Source organism: Nicotiana tabacum, chromosome 22 (assembly GCF_000715075.1).
Source record: "Nicotiana tabacum cultivar K326 chromosome 22, ASM71507v2, whole genome shotgun sequence".
NCBI classification, from domain to species: domain Eukaryota; kingdom Viridiplantae; phylum Streptophyta; class Magnoliopsida; order Solanales; family Solanaceae; genus Nicotiana; species Nicotiana tabacum.
Window position 1 is genome coordinate 61,996,518 of NC_134101.1, and position 5,498 is coordinate 62,002,015.

The 5,498-nt window shown below is 34.2% G+C and overlaps 1 non-coding gene across 1 annotated transcript; it reads left to right on the forward strand.

Moving 5' to 3' along the window:
- The first annotated feature begins 493 nt into the window (after positions 1-493).
- Positions 494-590, forward strand: TRNAY-GUA (transfer RNA tyrosine (anticodon GUA)). The gene is made up of 2 exons: positions 494-530; positions 555-590. It is a non-coding gene; the product is annotated as a tRNA-Tyr (tRNA).
- Positions 591-5,498: the final 4,908 nt, after the last annotated feature.

Here is a 5,498-nt window from a genome sequence, read left to right on the forward strand (position 1 = left end):
ATTCTTCTTCATTTAACCGTTGTTCATTAGTTTATTGAAAAGGATGACTAACCCTTTATTTTTTCCTCAATAAACCAAATGTTTTATCTTTTTAGAAAGGACAAATTATTTCGTTACTGTTTCGTACATTAAATGATAAATAAATTAAAAATATTGTTATAAGAAAATCAAATTCAGGGAGGTAAACTTAATATCATAAATCACACGTGAGATTAGTGCGATGAATCCAAACATATAGAAAGGTCTTTGATATTATCCTTGATGAGTTTAGTACGACAAAGCCAAACATGGAGGGAGTTCTTTCAAATTATCCTAATGAAGTTAGTGCAATGAAGCCAAACGTAGATGGAGGTCTCTGAAATTATTCCTAATTTTCTTTATTGTGCTTCAACTTTGTAGAATACTAGAATTTAGTAATAGTTAAAACACTACTGCCCTACTCATCTCGATAATCATTTTTGTAAATAATATTTTTTACAATCATAAATCGCAGCCGACCTTAGCTCAGTTGGTAGAGCGGAGGACTGTAGTTGGTTAATTACCTGGCAGAGAAGATCCTTAGGTCGCTGGTTCGAATCCGGCAGGTCGGAGTTTTTGGTTTTGCTTCACCAATTTTTTGTTTACCCAAAGCATTGTGCTTTATCAGCTTTTCACATACAAAGGATTGATTTTTCCTTTTAAAAAAACTTGTGACCGGAAGAAGGACAGCTAACTCGTAGATGGACTCTTAAAAGCTAGAAAAGAATAAGAATTTTGGAATTTGTGGTTCTACAAGTAAAAAAAAGGGTCAAACTATTTGTGTGGTTATAAAAATTGCAAAATTATTTTCAAATTTAGAAAGGGGTCATTCTTTTTGAAACGGACCAAAAAAGAAATAAGTTCACATAAACTGGAACGGAGGGAGTAGTATTGTATATTTATCTACATGTAATCTATGAGGAGAAGTGTCTCCAATCTCCATCCTTTGCGTTGATCGTTAAAAAAGAAACAACATGGTCTTGCTTCTGACCTTCGAATGCAAACTAGATATTTAGTAAGGAGGAATTGTAGGCTATTAACTTCAATATTACTATTATATACGCAATTACTTTCTATAACTATTATTTAGTTATTACACGACCGTATTTGGTATATTCGCGTTGTATTCATGAATACAGTAACAAAATTCGTTTAAAAGATAGGGGAATCCAATCGTGCGATTGTATTCGCGCTACTGTATTCATGAATACCGTAACGGAAGCTACGCGACTGTATTCGTTGTATTCGCGCTATTGTATTCATAAAACAGTAATATGAGAGTCCAGTTGTGCGCATGTATTCACTGTATTTGAGCTACTGTATTTATGAGTACAGTAGCAGAATTCGCCTAAAAACTAGGTGAATCCAGTTGTTTAATAACAGAAAGAGGATCAATTAGCGTTTATCACTCCTAATTTAACTCAAGAAAATTAATTCTACATAAATGTTGCTGCTACTGTATTGTATTCGATGTATTCACGCAACTGTATTTATAAATACAATGACTTAATCAAGAAAAATGGTGTATACCATTCTATTCAATTCGACTATATACATTGTATTCAATTCACAAATATTCATTATTCACTATTATACATTGTATTCAATTTACTGTATTAAAACAACAAAAAATTATAACGGAATACATAAATACAGGCGAAAAAATAATGTATTTATATAAAAATACAATGTATTTGAGTATATTTGTACAAAATACAATGTATTTGTATCATTGTATGTGACTAAAAAAGTAAAGAAGAGAAGAAAGTTCGCCGGAGAAGGTTTTTTCCGGCCAAGAAAAATATTGTATACATTGTATTAAAACTAAAAATGAAGACGAACAGAAACCCGACCCTCAAATCTTCTCCGGCGTAGCCATGGCCAGATCTGTTCGCCTAAGAGGATGAGCCAATAGTGGATGATGACGCCGACGATTCTGACTCATAATTATATAGAAATTGATGATTCATCGTTTTAAGAACTTCTACCCTATTATTCATCCAACGTTCATGTTGGTGTACACACTGTAGATTGACCGAACCTGTAGATATATTTTCAATTGCAGTAACCCTAGATGATTCGGCCACAGAATTTACGATTAGAAGCAGGTATTTTGCTCGAAGAGAGAAAGAAAGAAGAAATATTTTGCTGAGATTTTGAGAGAGAATCACGTGTTAACTGAAAGAAAGAGAGAAAAAACATAAATAGCGTATTTCACACCTCAATGGTAGTGTATACCATAAATACCTATTTTACTATAAAATATAAAAGGTAGCTATAGAAAATAATATTTTAAAATAATTATAATTTATAATAAATAGAGTGTATAATTTCGCTATAGAAGGCAAAATTTGCTTTAGTAAAACATGCTAAAATATAGGAAAGTATATTTGCCTTATTATAAGCCCAAACTTCGATAGATGCCAAAGTCCGTCTCTGACTATTAGCCGTCTCGCTATTAGGTGGAAGAGGCCCAAAAAATACAAAGGGATGGAAAATAGAATGCAGAAGAACAATTAGTGAAATTAGAACCTTGCACTTGAGCAGCGTAGGGTGGGAATGAGATTTGCAAGGCACCCAATGCCCATCTCTAAATGAGAAAGATAGAATTTTGGTAGAAATGTATTCGTAATTTAAATTTGATAAATTTAACCTTTTAGTTTTTATCATTAAATTTATTATATTATTATAATGGATTTATCTTTTAAATTTTATTGAAATTTTTGTGATTTTTACAAATAAATTTATGTTCAATGTTGAAATAATAAATTCAATTAGACTAATTAATTATATATTACATGCGTCTCTGCATGAATGAGAAACAATAACTGCAATTAGGACAAATTTTGACGTATACCTTTAATTGGCAACCTTTACCTTTGGTTTCAATGCACAACAACTCCTCCACTTTGAAAACGGGAAATATTGTTTGGTTTTTTTTTTTTTTTTTTATTAACTATGATATAGGGTAAAATTGGTTTATATTAAATAATCAAATGATTTCGTGACACGTGGAATTAGAGGCAGGCGGAAGATGAATCGAGTAAGAACCGAGACCGAGGACAACATCTGAAGTTGGTATCGGATAGATCCCGAAGGGAACATAATCAACGGAAGCAGAACGAATGTTTGTCACCAGAAGACATTTAATGAAGAATATTCCCTAATATTAAATAGGCAGCCGTTATAGAGAATTTTGGCATTCATGGTCTACCGTTACACCTTCGTTAATGGACCCCTTTACTGTCATTTAGTAGGGGCTTGGTCCTAGGATCTTGTTTCCTAGGTATAGCTATAAATATTAGTTTCAACAGCCATTGTAGGGACACAAGGTCTTTGGCAAAACTTGGGCTACATTCCATTATCAAGCTAAATAATACAACTTTATTTCTGCTTTAGATTGCTATTACTTCTATCCTCGGAGGCATCTCTCCCAGAGCCAGATCTGCCATTTCTTTTGGTTTTTACACTAAGTGTTATTTTTAATCTAATTTATTTATCAATTTGGATCAAATCAGTTCACTTGTTGATGTTAGGCTAAAAATTTATATTTTTGCATGTAATTTATCTTGCATTATACCTCAATTTTATTAATTTTGGTGTAAATATTTGTAGCTCGAGCTTAATAATAGTGTTTATATGTGTAGGAGTCAATTTGAAGTGATTTGACAAGCTAGCATACAAAGTGAAGTAAAAAATAGAAGAATTTGGAGGGAGTATGATTTTGATACCCAGGTTGGCGCCAGGCACCAACCAAAACACTAATGGCAGAATAGCACAGAAGTGAAAAAATTTCGGTGTCCAGGTTGGCGCCAGGCGCCAAGCGCCAAGCGAGACAGCTAAGGGCGGATTTTGTCCTAATTCGGCTAGGACTTGGTAGTTTCGACCCTACACGCCCCCAACATGTATAAAACCTATTTCTTAATGGAGGAGACATTATTGGTGAGACAAAGGGCTACGAGAACACTTGGAAGCAATGAATCACAAGAGTTTTCTCTTCCGTTCTTCCTTACTCTGTATTTTAATGCTTTCAATTATTATTATGATTGTTAGTATGGTTATGAGTAGCTAAACTTTCTCATCTAGGGTTTGATAGAATCTCTTGGAGGATAACTTTTAATTAATTTTTATATAATATAGCCTTTGGATTTCTCTACTTGTTCAGCTACGTGTTTATTGCTGTTGATTGAATGACCATTAATTGACTGTACCTATTTAATACGTATTGCTTGAGAGAGGGTACATATTTAGGTAGTTTTTGAATAACATCACTCCTAACGTATGTGAGAGATCAATACGGAGGGTTTAAAGGCGGGATTAGGGATAACGAAACCTTGGTGGGATCATAGTGAGAGGTGAATTAGTGCCAACTAGTGTAGTTCGAGAGAATACGTCTAGTAAATTATGGTAGTTTCTCAAGAGAGAGCTACGATACCCAAAGTACTCATGATCGGTAGATAATACTTAGGTGAAATTATAGAAGACATAGAGGGAAGGATTCCGACAATTGGAGAAATCATAACTCTAGATCTCCTTAATCTTTTCTCCAACCCTTAGTATCCCTATTTATTAATTCACTACTTTAATTAGTTAGAAAACATAATCTTAATATTTATAACTTAGAAATTTTTCGAGCTTGTCTTCTTAGTATTAGTAAACAGTTATAGCTAAATCTTAGTTCTCTGTGGGATTCGACTCCGGACTTGTAAATCAGATTATATTTGCAACGATCGCTAGACCTCTTAGGAGGTGTAATTGGGCGTGATCACTTGTCTATAAACCACATAACAAATTCAACTGTACCGTTTTACGGGTAAATAACTTGGCGCCCACCGTGGGACTTAGACAACTGCTGTACCGACCCGACCGATTTTTTTACTTTCTACCCTAAATAAGATTCCCCGTATGTGATTTTACTGTTTTATAACTTGCGGGGACGGTTAGTTTGGGATTTGGAAAGGTTCGGGTTGAAATCGGAACGCTTAGTTCCTTAATACTGGCTTTAAAGGGGTAAGTTTGACTTGGGTCAACTTTTTTAGTAAACGACCTCGGAACTGGGATTTGACAGTCCCAATAGGTTTTTATGATGATTTTAGACTTGGACGTATGTTCGGATCGGGTTTTGGATGAGCCGGGAGCGTTTTGGCACAAAAAGTTGAAAGTTGGCGCATTGAAGGTTTAAAAGTTCTTGAAATTTGGTTTGGAGTAGGTTTTGATGTTATCGAGGCCCGTTTGGGATTTTGAGCTTGAGAATAGTTCTGTTTGGTGATTTAAGACTTGCATAAAAAATTTGGTGTCATTTCGAGTAGTTTAAGTATGAATCGACGCGTTTAGAGTAAGTTGGAAGAATTTGAAGTTTATAAGTTGATTCTATTGGTTTTGGGTTGCGATTCTTAGTTTTGATATTGTTTTATGTGTTCTGAGGGTGTGGGCGAGTCCGTTTTAAGTTTACAAACTTGTTGGTATGTTTGGATGAGGCC